Below are 13,492 nucleotides of genomic sequence, written 5' to 3'. Positions count from 1 at the left end.
ACCGGTTTGCATGAAGAAGAAGAAGTTAGCTCGGTTCAAGAACTTCAACCTTGGAGGCTTCCCCTTCTATAAATAAGGGAGAACAGCCAGGGCTTGAAGTAAGGAGTGAGAGTGCAAGGCACAAAATTCTCATACCCAAGCTAACAGAAGTTCTTCTCCTTCAATGTTCTTTATTTTGTAATCTTCTGTTTAATTTTGTCTGTCTTGAGTCTCATGGAAAAAGGCAAACAGTGAGGTTTGTATGAAAAAGCCATAGAGCAAAAAAAGGCAGAGAGTGAAAAATGTAAAAGAAAAAGCCATAGATGTCCTTAGAGGTCCTTTGTACATCTGTGTTGTGTTTCATGATTCTGTGGGAATCTCCTTGCAAGTTGGGTTAGCACTTAGCAGTTGAAAGCTTGGCTGTGACCAAGTCAAGTTCAGGATTGGGGTTTAGATTCTGGACTTGTCCCGGATAGGAATGGTAGTTCCTAGGGAGAATTGGTGTATGTAATCATGAAGATTATAGTGAAATTCCATCATTGTTGTGATGGAGACTGGATGTAGGCTACATTGCTGAACCAGGATATATCGTGGTATGATTCTCTCTCTTTCTTCTACTCCATTTCTGTTTCTGCTGCATAGGAGATAAAACCGAAAAATATATCGTGCCGGGTTACGAGATAAAAAGAAAAAGTCTCGTGGCTGGGTACGAGACAAAAATCAAAAAGTCTCCAGAAGTTGTTTCAAGGACCAACAAGTTTTAATAAGCGAAAAAGGGGCTAAGATTCAACCCCCATTCTCTTAGCCACTGAAAACCATCAATAGAGAATGGGAACAACATCAGGTGATATGCTTCAGCAGAGACACCATTGGATTTGACGGTATCACATATTTGTAGGAAGCCAGAGATGAACAAATTAGGATCTTTTTAAGGACTCTCACTGCATTGACAAGTTTATTGCACCAAAGAGATGAGTTAAGGCTTCAACTCAAAGTTATTTGCCTCCACGGTGGGCCTCACCATGCTACTTCCACAACTATTATTTGTGGGGGTAACAAAATTTCCAAGAGTCCTCCTAGCATTAGCATTGTTATTGTTGTTTGCCATGCTTTTTGACTCCTCAATTTCTTCTAACAACCTCTAATTTTGAGACATTTTTCTCAATTAGTGGAGTGTTCTTTCAATTTCAGGATCAAAGAGGAGTGGTTCTTTGTCTTTGTCTTGCATGCAAAATAGGAAAAAATAAAAAAAAAAAGTGAAATTCTCAACGTCATAGTGAAAGGAATCTCAATGAGTAGCAAACAAAAAAAATAATAAAAAGTATAATTTATAGAATCAATTAATGTGGTAGTAATCATAATTAATCTGCAACAACGGCGCCAAAAACTTGATATGGAGTTTTATAAAACCACAACTCGACAAGTGTACCGAATCGTATCAAGTAATACCACGGTGAGTGGGTTATCGTTCTCACGAGGATTAATGGACTAATAAATAATGATTAATTGACTATTCTAATTAGACAAAACAAAATCAGAGAGATGAGAATTCAAATGTGTAAAAAGGAAAAAGAAATAGCAAATAGTGAATGAAAATAATAATGATGAGAATGTTAAGGTTTCAGAGATATTCACTCTTTAGGAAAACAATCCTTGTGTTCATTTATTTGAGGCATGCAAAGATCAGTCACGACAAATCATAAATAATCAAATTCTAATTCCTGGACAATTCAATTTCTCTTTATTCTAATTAATCGCTAATTTCGTAGTCAATTATTTAAGAAAAGAGATGAAGCACAATTCTGATTTAATTTCAAATAACTTTCAAGAATAGTCCTTAGATTGAATTATATGTCACTTATCCAAACTAGTCCTAAATAATTGAAGCTTATAAAGTGTTGCACACTCTTTGAAACTATTCACGTTGCATGCACACTCTCTCCACGTGCAACGCATGGCTTTCCTTTGCACCAATTGGCCTCTATTTCAATCTTCACATTGCATACCCCATCTTCCATATTGCATGCATAGCTTGTGGTAGCCACGGAGTACTTTTTGTGGCTTGAGTTTGGCTACCTTAGACGCATGTCTACTATAAACTATTATATATCGTTAAAAAGTTCTGGATATTAGCTTTCTAATAACTAATATATAAACTATTATATACCGCATCATTTGGACTTCTATAGCTCAAGTTATGCTTGTTGGAGTGCAAAGAGGTCAGAGGGATCTGGTTCCATACGTTGCACGCACACTCTCCCTATGTTGCACGCATGAATTCATGGCAGCCATGGAGTATTTTTTTATGGCTTGAGTTTGGCTGCCTTAAACGCATGTTTATCATAAACTATTATACATCGTTAGAAAGCTCTGGATGTCAGCTTTCTAACATCGCTAAAACCGCGTCATTTGGACATTTCTAGCTCATGTTATGTTCATTGGAGTGTGAAGAGGTCAGAGGGGTCTAATGCTTCATGTTGCACGTATGACCTCCCACGTTGCACGCAATAGATTCATGGCAGTCCTGGAGTGCTTTTTGTGACTTGAGTTTGGCTGCCTTAGATGCATATCTACTCTAAACTATTATATATCGTTGGAAAGCTCTGAATGTCAGCTTTCTAACATTGTTAAAACGGTGTCATTTGGACTTCTCTAACTCAAGTTATGCTCGTTGGAGTATGAAGAGGTGAAAGTGGCTTTTGGCTTACAAGTGTGATGTGAAGTTCCATGTGTTACACTCATGAGCACTTCATTTGGCTATTGAGAGGTGTTGATTTGGTGTCTTTTGTCTTTCCTTCCTTCTTGCTTCTAGTGCTTTTCTTGATTGCATCTTTTCATTCTTGTTCTTGCTTATTTTTAACACTTTCCTACACATATTAAAGCTCAAAGCAACTCCAAGAAATATTGATTAAAAGCGTGAGAATCTTAATAAAAATAAGAAAATCACTAACTTTATTCAAAGAAATAATAACTAAAAACAATTAAAGATGTTCATGCATCAATTACAATGTCATCCATATTAATTAATAAAATGCAAATTTTATTACCCAAAATTTTGATGAAAAGGCTATAATCAAAGAAAATTTGTTGATATCTACAAGAAAGCAAAAGGATAAATAGCTTTTCATACCATATTCTGCTAGATTGTCGTAGGCCATATATGAATTTTTGTAACATTGATTGGGATGAATCGAATTCAGAACCGGTGTCAGAGACATATACACGTCTTTGGTTAGATTACTATGGAAAAAGCATTATTCACATCAACCTTTTGAATAGGCCAGTGTTTAATAGAAGCTAAGGCTAGCACTATTCTAATTGTTCCTGGCTTCACAACAGGAGAAAATGTTTCAAGAAAATTCACTCATTCAGTCTGAACAAACCTTTTGCTACTAATATAGCTTTGTCGCATTCAATGGATCCATCTGGACATTGCTTGATCCGATAAACTCATTTACAGCTAATTGGCTTCACATGAGAAGGGCATTCAACAAGAAATCACGTTTGGTTCAACTTTAGTGCCACTAGTTTTGCCCTCATAGCATCACGCTAGTGTGGATTTGTATTGGCTTCCTTGAACGACCTAGGTTCAACATTAAAGTGCGATGATAAAATAAAATTTTTATGAAATAAAGAGAGAAAAAATTGAGAGGACAGAAGAAGGTGGGTAGCGACACTTTGAAGAAGATGGATTTGAGAAGGTGAGAGAGGAGCATATATAGTCTGATAGATGTGGTGGGAGATGAGATTGACGAAGACTTCGTCGAGGTGGTGGAGGTATTATGGTGATTGTTGGAGGTGTTGAAAGAGTGGGGATAAAGGTAGACGGTGATGATGTTGTGGAAGGTGGTGTTGAAGATGATGAAGACTCGGTGGATGTAGAGGATGGGGTTGAAGAGTGAGAGGATGTTGGGGTTGAAGAGACAATTGGGTAAGATGGTGGAGATGGGTTTGGGTTAGTTGGGAGGGAGGGAGGCCCGACGGGTAATGATGTGGAGTGTGAAGTGTGGCCTTTAATTATTAAAATGAGGGTGTTGAATGTTGGAATGGTTAGGCAAAAAATTTGTGGGTACATGTGGGTTATTGGGCTGATATGGGATATGGCTTATTTTTGTGAAAGAAAAATATGTTCATAGAAAATAATATTTTTGGACACCTTAATATTTTTATCATCTAATGAATAGACAATAAAATCTTTTATTCCAGTTTTGAATATAAAAAAACAGCTTTAGAAGCTCTTAGATCAAATTTGGAATGTTGTGAAATTAAAGTAGATACAAAACATAAACAACTAAAAACTTTGATTTCTTCCTAATTTGGGATTTTATTAAATAAAATTTTATAGAATGTTTTGGAATTTAAAATTAAAAAAGATACCCTATTTATTAAATAAAATATATGATTAATGGCATATGACCAAAAAATAAAAAATGAAAATTCGATTGAAACATAAGGGTTATAGAAACATTCAAGATATGTTAATGTTTACATTCGACTCATCTATTTTGTTGGGGAATCTCAATACAACTAAGTTGGTGAATTATACTTCTAAAAGAAAAGAAATCATGTAAGATAAATTTTAGACCATTATCTGAACTATGCTTTTGACTTTTGAATTAAATTCTGTTTCAACCAAGGCAATAAAATTTTTAACATGCTGTGAAAATTCACTTTTTGTTTTTAGCAAAATTACCCAAGTGGAACAACTAAAATCATCCATAATGGTTAAAAAAATACTTGTAATTGGGTATTGTGTTTTGTCTGAAAGGACTCATATGTCTAAATACAATAACTCAAAAATAGTATTAGCTCTATTAAAATTTTAAGAAAATGGCAATGTTTTTTTACTTTGAAATATAATATACACCACAAGTTTTTATATGGTGTGAGAAAATAAAAGGAAACTGCTTGTGTAAAATATTAAGTCATTGTCCAGAAATATGTCCTAAGCGAAAATGCCACAAATTAGATGTGATAAGTGAAGTTTGTATGGAGTTTATTTTGTGAAATGTAAAAGATGGACCATTATCTAGAGTTTGCTCATTGCTAACATAGTGAATAATTAATGAAGAATAAAATTTGACCACCCCTGTGTAATGAGCAATAACATGTGAACCATTAGGCATGTAAACAATGATGGGTTTAATAGAATAATATGATGAAAACCATGATAAATTGGAAGTAAAATGATCCGTAGATCCTGAGTCAATGACTCAAGCATCATTAAAATTGAAATTAGATGAAGCATTATTCAAAACAGAAAAGTAATATGAAGAACAAAGTAAGTGTGTATTCAAACTTAGGCTAAGAAGAAGTCCAATTTAAAAAGAAGTGAAAACTTTAGAGTTACCATTGCAAGCTAAGTCTTGAGTCTCAACCCATTTAAGAAGAACTAAGAGGAAGCTATGCTGGGCTGGAGTGAGGCCCAATTGTGATTCTGTTGAAGACTTTATCGGTGTCCTTTCTTCATTCACTAGGGCACGGAAGAGGGAGAATGGTGTAAAGATTACATTGTTGATGAAGCCACTGCTGCTACCAAGTTGACGAGGACGACCAGGAAAGCGCAGATGTCCAGACTCCAGATGGGTAGCTATGCTTTTCATAACATACCTCTACTGTGTGTCCAGTTTGGCCACAATGAGTGCATATTTTGGAGTAGGAGATACTGCCACAACTCAAACTAGAGGAAGGAGAGCTTCGGCCACGTCCCATGGAGGCACGACAAGTATCGACGACAGCGGTGAGTGTGAGCTGCTCGTTGAGTAGTCCCGAGGCCAACTGCAGTTGTCGTTCATGCTGAATGACAAGGGCAAAGACTCTGTTGACGAGAGAAAGAGGATCGAATAGAAGGATTTGAGAGCAAATCACTGAAAAACACTCATCAAGGCCCTTAAGAAACCTGATGATAAAATATTGGAATCTGTGTGTTTTGGCTAGACAAGTACAAGCAGGTAGAGCTTTTGAGTTCTCCAATTCTTTTTAAAGAGACTTTAAAGATGTATAAAACTCAGGGGCTAAAAGAGTTTTCTGTTTCAAAGCGTAGACTTCTTCTTGAAGTTCTGTAATTTTAAAGAGATCAGACTATGAGAAGTGTTACCTAAGATCTAACCAGACGGTGGAGAGAGAAGATAAGTAAATGACACTATGGGTGATTAAGGGAGACAAGGAGTGAAAGAGCCATGAAAAAACAAGGTTGTTGCATCTTTTTCAAATTGAAATCAGGGACTCATCCGGAGATGGGAGAGGAATAGAACCAGTAAGAAAAACAATTTTGTTCTTAGATATGACAATCATTGAAAAAGAACGGCTCAAAGAATGGTAGTTATTCCCAGTTAGAATTGGAAACACAAGGATAGAAGGGGGATTCTCACTTGGATATATACAATATGGGCTAGTGGTGTTTGTAGCAATATTGATAAAAGTTTTATCCATGGAGGAGGAAGGAGAAGAAGATTGCTTATCTGGATTTGAAGTTTTAGCCATAAGAAATGGTGGGTATCAGAAGATGAACAATAAAAATAGGTGGTACGCGGAATCGTGATTACACTTTAATTATGTAAAATTCATTGCTCTTTCTTTCCCTGGAAATGGCGCCAAAAACATGATGCCAAGACCATGGTTCACAACTCCGTGTAACTGACCAGCAAGTGCACTGGGTCATCCAAGTAATACCTTACGTGAGTAAGGGTCGAATTCCACGGAGATTGTTGGTATGAAGCAAGCTATGGTTACCTTGCAAATCTCAGTTAGGCGGATATAAATTGATAATGGTGTTTTCGAATTTAATATAATAAAATAGGGATAGAAATACTTATGTAATTCATTGGTAGGAATTTCAGATAAGCGAATGGAGATGCTTTCGTTCCTCTGAACCTCTGCTTTCCTGCTATCTTCATCCAATCAGTCTTACTCCTTTCCATGGCTGGCTTTATGTGATACATCACCACTGTCAATGGCTACTTTCGGTCATCTCTCGGGAAAATGATCCAATGCCCTGTCACGGCACGGCTAATCGTCTGGAGGCATCACCCTTGTCAATGGCTTCATCTTATCCTCTCAGTGAAAATGGTCAACGCACCCTGTCACGGCACGGCTATTCATCTGTCGGTTCTCGATCATGCTGGAATAGGATTTACTATCCTTTTGCGTCTGTCACTAACGCCCTGCAATCGCGAGTTTGGAGCTCGTCACAGTCATTCATTCATTGAATCCTACTCGGAATACCACAGACAAGGTTTAGACTTTCCGGATTCTCTTGAATGCCGCCATCATTCTAGCTTACGCCACGAAGATTCTGATTAAGAGATCTAAGAGATACTCATTCAGTCGAAGGTAGAACGGAAGTGGTTGTCAGGCACGCGTTCATAGGAAATGATGATGATTGTCACGTTCATCACATTCACATTGAAGTACGAATGAATATCTTAGAAGCGAAATAAGATGAATTGAATAGAAAACAGTAGTACTTTGCATTAATCTTTGAGGAACAGCAGAGCTCCACACCTTAATCTATGGAGTGTAGAAACTCTACCGTTAAAATTACATAAGTGAAAGTCCAGGCATGGCCGAGATGGCCAGCCCCCATGGTCTAAGAACAATGCGTTCAAAGATGTCTAATACAATAGTAAAAGGTCCTATTTATAATAAACTAGTCACTAGGGTTTACATGAGTAAGTAATTGATGCATAAATTCACTTCCGGGGCCCACTTGGTGTGTGCTTGGGCTGAGCTTTAAATTTCCACGTGCAGAGGCCATTTGTGGAGTTGAACGCCAGGTTTTGATCCATTTCTGGCGTTCAACTCTGGTTTTGGATCTTTTTCTGGCGCTGGACGCCAGAATTGGGCAGAGAGCTGGCGTTGAACGCCAGTTTGCGTCATCTATTCTTGGCCAAAGTATGGAATATTATATATTTTTGGAAAGCCCTAGATGTCTACTTTCCAATGCAATTGGAAGCGCGCCATTTTGAGTTTTGTAGCTCCAGAAAATCCACTTTGAGTGCAGGGAGGTCAGAATCCAACAGCATCAGCAGTCCTTCTTCAACCTCTGAATCTGATTTCTGCTCAAGTCCCTCAATTTCAGCCAGAAAATACCTGAAATCACAGAAAAACACACAAACTCATAGTAAAGTCCAGAAATGTGAATTTAACATAAAAACTAATGAAAACATCCCTAAAAGTAACTAGATCCTACTAAAAATATACTAAAAACAATGCCAAAAAGCGTATAAATTATCCGCTCATCACAACACCAAACTTAAATTGTTGCTTGTCCCCAAGCAACTGAAAATCAAATAGGATAAAAAGAAGAGAATATACTATAAATTCCAAACTATCAATGAAACATAGCTCCAATCAAATGAGCGGGACTTATAGCTTTTTGCCTCTTGAATAGTTTTGGCATCTCACTTTATCCATTGAGGTTCAGAATGATTGGCATCTATAGGAACTCAGAGTTCAGATAGTGTTATTGATTCTCCTAGTTCAGTATGATGATTCTTGAACACAGCTTCTTTATGAGTCTTGGCCGTGGCCCTAAGCACTTTGTTTTCCAGTATTACCGCCGGATACATAAATGCCACAGACGCATAATTGGGTGAACCTTTTCAGATTGTGACTCAGCTTTGCTAAAGTCCCCAATTAGAGGTGTCCAGGGTTCTTAAGCACACTCTTTTTTTTCTTTGGACCTTGACTTTAACCGCTCAGTCTCAAGTTTTCACTTGACACCTACACGCCACAAGCACATGGTTATGGACAGCTTGGTTCAGCCGCTTAGACCGGGATTTTATTCCCTTAGGCCCTCCTATCCACTGATGCTCAAAGCCTTGGGATCCTTTTTATTTGCCCTTGCCTTTTGGTTTTAAGGGTTATTGGCTTTTTGCTCTTGCCTCTTGGTTTTAAGAGCTTTGGCTTTTTCTGCTTGCTTTTTCTTTCTATATTTTTTTTCTATTTTTTTCGCCCTTTTTTTTTCTGCAAGCTTTGTTCTTTGCTGCTTTTTCTTGCTTCAAGAATCATTTTTATGATTTTTCAGATTATCAAATAACATGTCTCCTAGTCATCATTCTTTCAAGAGCCAACATATTTAACATTCTTAAACAACAACTTCAAAAGACATATGCACTGTTCAAGCATTCATTCAGAAAACAAGAAGCATTGTCACCACATCAATATAATTAAACTAAGTTCAAGGATAAATTCGAAACTCATGTACTTCTTGTTCTTTTGAATTAAAACATTTTTCATTTAAGAGAGGTGATGGATTCATAGGACATTCATAACTTTAAGACATAGTTACTAACTACTAATGATCATGTAATGAAGACACAAACATAGATAAACACATAACATAGAAAACGAAAAACAGAAGAAATAAGAACAAGGAATGAATCCACCTTAGTGATGGTGGCGTTTCCTTCTTGAGGAACCAATGATGTCCTTAAGCTCTTCTATGTCTCTTCCTTGTCTTTGTTGCTCCTCCCTCATTGCTTTTTGATCTTCTCTGATTTCATGGAGCATGATGGAGTGCTCTTGATGTTCCACCCTTAGTTGTCCCATATTGGAACTCAATTCTCCTAGGGAGGTGTTAATTTGCTCCCAATAGTTTTGTGGAGGAAAGTGCATTTGAGGCATCTCCGGGATCTCATGGTGATGAGCTTCATACGCCTCTTGAGCTCCATGAGTGGGCTCTCTTGCTTGCTCCATCTTTTTCTTAGTGATGGGCTTATCCTCTTTGATGAGGATATCTCCCTCTATGTCAATCCCAGCCGAATTGCATAGGTGGCAAATGAGGTGAGGAAAGGCTAACCTTGCCATGGTGGAGGACTTGTCAGCCACCTTGTAGAGTTCTTGAGGTATAATCTCATGAACTTTCACCTCTTCTCTAATCATGATGCTATGGATCATGATGGCCCGGTCTATAGTAACTTCAGACCGGTTGCTAGTGGGAATGATTGAGCATTGAATGAACTCCAACCATCCTCTAGCTATAGGCTTGAGGTCCAATCTTCTTAGTTGAACTGGCTTGCCTTTGGAGTCAATCTTCCATTGAGCTCCTTCTACACATATGTCCATAAGGACTTGGTCCAACCTTTGATTAAAGTTGACCCTTCTAGTGTAGGGGCGTTCATCTCCTTGCATCATGGGCAAGTTAAACGCCAACCTCACATTCTCCGGACTAAAATCTAAGTATTTCCCCCGAACCATTGTAACATAGTTCTTTGGATCCGGGTTCTTACTTTGATCATGGTTCTTGGTGATCCATGCATTGGCATAGAACTCTTGAACCATTAGGATGCCGACTTGTTGGATGGGATTTGTTAGAACTTCCCAACCTCTTCTTTGAATTTCATGTCGGATCTCCAGATACTCATTTCTTTTGAGTTTGAAAGGGACCTCGGGGATCACCTTCTTCTTGGCCACAACATCATAGAAGTGGTCTTGATGGGCTTTGGAGATGAACCTTTCCATCTCCCATGACTCGGATGTGGAAGCTTTTGTCTTCCCTTTCCCCTTTCTAGAGGATTCTCCGGTCTTAGGTGCCATCAATGGTAATGGAAAAACAAAAAGCTTATGCTTTTACCACACCAAACTTAGAGTTTTGCTCACCCTCGAGCAATAAAAGAAAGAATAGATGAAGAAGAAGAAGAAATGGAGGAGAGGGAGAGTGGGAAGTGTTTCGGCCAAGAAGGGTGTAGAGGGGTGTGTTGTGTGAATTTGATGAAGAATAGAGGGCTTTATATAGAGAAGGAGGGGGGAAAGGTTTCGGCCATATGGGTGGGTTTGGGTGGAAAATTGGTTTTAAATTTTTGAAGGTAGGTGGAGTTTATGAGGTAGGTTTATGGGGAAGAGTGGATGGATGTGAGTGGTGAAGAGGTGATGGGGAAGAGAGTTTGAGGTGATTGGTGAAGGGTTTTTTTGGGAAGAGTGTTTATGGGGTTGTGTGAAAGAAAGTGGTGAGAAGAAGTGAGTGGAGGTAGGTGGGGATCCTGTGGGGTCCACAGATCCTGAGGTGTTCAAGGATTTACATCCCTGCACCCATTAGGCATGTAAAAATGCCTTTGCACACAACTCTGGGCGTTCAGCGCTAGGTTGGTGGCTATTTTGGGCGTTCAACGCCCATTTGTGTGCCATTTCTGGCGTTGAACGCCAGAACCATGCCTGTTCTGGCGTTCAGCGCCCAGAAGCTGCCCATTTTGGGCGTTCAGCGCCAGAACCATGCTCTGTTCTGGCGCTGAACGCCAGACAGATGCTCCTCCAGGGTGTGATTTTTCTTCTGCTGTTTTTGATTCCGTTTTCAATTTTTATATTTATTTTGTGACTCCACATGATCATGAACCTATAAAGACATATAACTAAGAAAAATATAGTTAGATAAATAAAAATTGGGTTGCCTCCCAACAAGCGCTTCTTTAATGTCAATAGCTTGACAGTGGGCTCTCATGGAGCCTCACAGATGTGCAGAGCTTTGTTGAGACTCTCCAACACCAAACTTAGAGTTTGGATATGGGAGTTCAACACCAAACTTAGAGTTTGGTTGTGGCCTCCCAACACCAAACTTAGAGTTTGACTGTGGGGGCTCTGGTTGACTCTGCTTTGAGAGAAGCTTTTTCTGCTTCCTCTTCATGGTTGCAGAGGGAGATCCTTGAGTTTTAAACACAAGGGAGTCCTCATTCCATTGAAGGACTATTTCACCTCTGTCAACATCAATCACAGCTCTTGCTGTGGCCAGGAAAGGTCTTCCTAGGATGATGGATTCATCCTCTTCCTTTCCAGTATCCAGGACTATGAAATCAGCAGGGATGTAAAGGCCTTCAACCTTTACTAACACGTCCTCTACTTGTCCATAAGCCTGTTTTCTTGAACTGTCTGCCATCTCTAATGAGATTTTAGCAGCTTGCACCCCATAGATTCCCAGTTTCTCTATTACAGAGAGGGGCATGAGGTTTATTCCTGAACCAAGGTCACACAGAGCCTTAAAGATCATGGTGCCTATGGTGCAGGGTATTATGAATTTTCCAGGATCCTGTCTCTTCTGAGGCAATGTCAGTTGATCCAGATCACTTAGTTCATTGATGAACAAGGGAGGTTCAACTTCCCAAGTATCAATGCCAAATAATTTGGCATTCAGCTTCATGATTGCACCAAGAAACTTGGCAGTTTGCTCTTCAGTAACATCCTCATTCTCTTCAGAAGAGGAATACTCATCAGAGCTCATGAAGGGCATAAGAAGGTTCAATGGAATCTCTATGGTCTCTAGATGAGCCTTAGAGTCCTTTGGTTCCTCAGAGGGAAGCTCCTTATTGATCACTGGACGTCCCAGGAGGTCTTCCTCCTTGGGATTCACGTCCTCCTCTCCCTCATTGGGTTCGGCCATTTTGCTTATGTCAATGGCCTTGTACTCTCCTTTTGGATTCTCTTCTGTATTGCTTGGGAGAGTACTGGGAGGGATTTCAGTGATCCTTTTACTCAGCTGGCCTACTTGTGCTTCCAAATTTCTAATGGAAGACCTTGTTTCATTCATGAAGCTCACAGTGGCCTTGGATAGATCAGAGACTAGATTTGCTAAATTAGAAGCATTTTGTTCAGAGTTCTCTGTCTGTTGTTGAGTGGATGATGGAAAAGGTTTATTATTGTTAAACCTGTTTCTTCCACCATTATTAAAGCCTTGTTGAGGCTTTTGATCCTTCCATGAGAAATTTGGATGATTTCTCAATGATGAGTTATAAGTGTTTCCATAAGGTTCACCTAAGTAATTCACCTCTGCTATTGCAGGGTTCTCAGGATCATAAGCTTCTTCTTCATAAGAAGCCTCTTGAGTACTGTTGGATGTAGCTTGCATTCCATTCAGACTCTGAGAGATCATATTGACTTGCTGAGTCAATATTTTGTTCTGAGCCAATATGGCATTCAGAGTATCAACTTCAAGAACTCCCTTCTTCATAGGCGTCCCATTACTCACAGGATTCCTTTCAGAAGTGTACATGAACTGGTTATTAGCAACCATGTCAATGAGTTCTTGAGCTTCTGCAGGCGTTTTCTTTAGGTGAATGGATCCACCTGCAGAAGTGTCCAGTGACATCTTTGATAGCTCAGATAAACCATCATAGAATATATCCAGGATGGTCCATTCTGAAAGCATGTCAGAAGGACACTTTTTGGTCAACTGTTTGTATCTTTCCCAAGCTTCATAGAGGGATTCACCTTCTTTCTGTCTGAAAGTTTGAACATCAGCTCTAAGCTTGCTCAGCTTTTGAGGAGGAAAGTACTTGGCTAAGAAAGCCGTGACCAGCTTATCCCAAGAGTTCAGGCTGTCTTTGGGTTGAGACTCCAACCATAATCTAGCTCTATCTCTTACAGCAAAAGGGAAAAGCATGAGCCTGTAGACTTCAGGATCTACTCCATTAGTCTTAACAGTATCGCATATCTGCAAGAATTCAGTTAAGAACGGAAAAGGATCTTCAGATGGAAGTCCATGAAACTTGCAGTTTTGCTGCATCAGAGAAACTAATTGAGGTTT

The 13,492-nt window shown here is 39.0% G+C and overlaps 1 non-coding gene across 1 annotated transcript; it reads left to right on the top strand.

Annotated features, from left to right (window-relative positions):
• The first annotated feature begins 13,108 nt into the window (after positions 1–13,108).
• On the top strand, positions 13,109–13,216 carry LOC112738464 (small nucleolar RNA R71). Its single transcript, XR_003169424.1, has one exon. It is a non-coding gene; the product is annotated as a small nucleolar RNA R71 (small nucleolar RNA).
• Positions 13,217–13,492: the final 276 nt, after the last annotated feature.

Source organism: Arachis hypogaea, chromosome 13 (genome assembly GCF_003086295.3).
Source record: "Arachis hypogaea cultivar Tifrunner chromosome 13, arahy.Tifrunner.gnm2.J5K5, whole genome shotgun sequence".
Lineage (NCBI taxonomy): Eukaryota > Viridiplantae > Streptophyta > Magnoliopsida > Fabales > Fabaceae > Arachis > Arachis hypogaea.
The sequence above is the reverse complement of the archived record's forward strand: the minus strand, read 5'-3'. Positions and strand labels throughout refer to the sequence as shown.